Raw genomic sequence first — 1269 nt, forward strand, 5'->3', positions numbered from 1 at the left:
TTCAAGTTCCAGTTCTTTATAAATTTTGGAGCTTTTATTTGGATACCAGAGTTGAGTACGGAGGGATTTTAATCTGAAGAAAAAAAGTTTAATTGTTTAACAGTAGATTTACCTATTTACTTTATCTACTTAGACTTATAAGAAAAGGCCCATAGAAAAATGATACCAACTTGATTTGATTTACAGAAAACATATAAACAGCCAACAGCCACACATGTAGTTAGTAGAGCCACAAGCACTTTCTTGCTTGGTGTCCCAGATCTAGCAAGATCTTTAACTGTGCCATTTTACGTTGTATACTGGCAGTTTGAACGAGTCATTTTTATTCTGCCTCAATAATCTTGGGGTGGACCTGTGCAGCTTTTTTTAAAAAAAATTAACACTCAACAAAGAGGTTATGTGAACTGAACACCAAAAGTTTGAGAAGCATTAATGACCACCAACATTTAGGAAGGTGCTCACCACTGACCACTAACAAGGAACAATCATTACTGATCAGTTAAATTTGAGAAACCAGACATCACTACTCCTGACCACTGCAAAACAGTGTGATGCATTACATAGTCCTAACCTTTTGCTGGCTGAGAAATTGGGAGACATTGCTCTCTGTGACGACCAGTTGGATGATGCCTGTCTATTAGCCCAAAAAATGTTCAATCAGTACAAGGTTACAGGAAATTTCTTACAAAATTCTTACTCGTTCGTTTTTCGTACTGGTTCGTTATCCCAGGCAAACTACATGATTACTTGATATTTTGGTTACTTGTTGGAGATGTCACCGATCAGTTGACACCATGGAAGATATCTGGTGGGATTGTCCCATTATAAACAAATTTTGGAAACAGATGGTTCAAATTAGCAAACATATTACAGGTTATGACATTCCATTCTCTCCACATGGATGCATTTAACACATATATGGCATGTCCCTTAAACAATATAAGAATACTTTAGTGTTGCATTTCCTGAATCAAGCCTGCTGCTTGATCCCCTTTATAAGAAATCTTCTTCGATACTCTGAATATGCTATTGCTCTACATCGGAGTGATATTCCAATACACTAATCTTTACAAGGCACCAGTTGCTAACTGACTTACTCTTACAGTTAAATGCATGCGTTATAGTAACATATGTTCAAGGTACCCTCTTTGACATACCATTCCTCCCCTTTACTAATGTTTAGGCTTGTTCCCTGTTTATTAAGGATTAATATGATGGAAAATTTGACAGAACTGTGTTTATTTATGAGTACTAGTTAACCTTTAGCCT

At 36.3% G+C, this 1269-nt stretch overlaps 1 long non-coding RNA gene across 1 annotated transcript in view; it reads right to left on the bottom strand.

Moving 5' to 3' along the window:
- The window catches only part of LOC140327814 (uncharacterized), a 6622-nt gene continuing 5353 nt past the window's right edge, over window positions 1–1269 (bottom strand). Inside the window, exon 2 of the long non-coding RNA XR_011920139.1 lies at window positions 1–73. This is a non-coding gene — a long non-coding RNA (uncharacterized lncRNA). The remainder of the gene's footprint in view (window positions 74–1269) is intronic.

This window comes from Pyxicephalus adspersus, chromosome 3, assembly GCF_032062135.1.
Source record: "Pyxicephalus adspersus chromosome 3, UCB_Pads_2.0, whole genome shotgun sequence".
Lineage (NCBI taxonomy): Eukaryota > Metazoa > Chordata > Amphibia > Anura > Pyxicephalidae > Pyxicephalus > Pyxicephalus adspersus.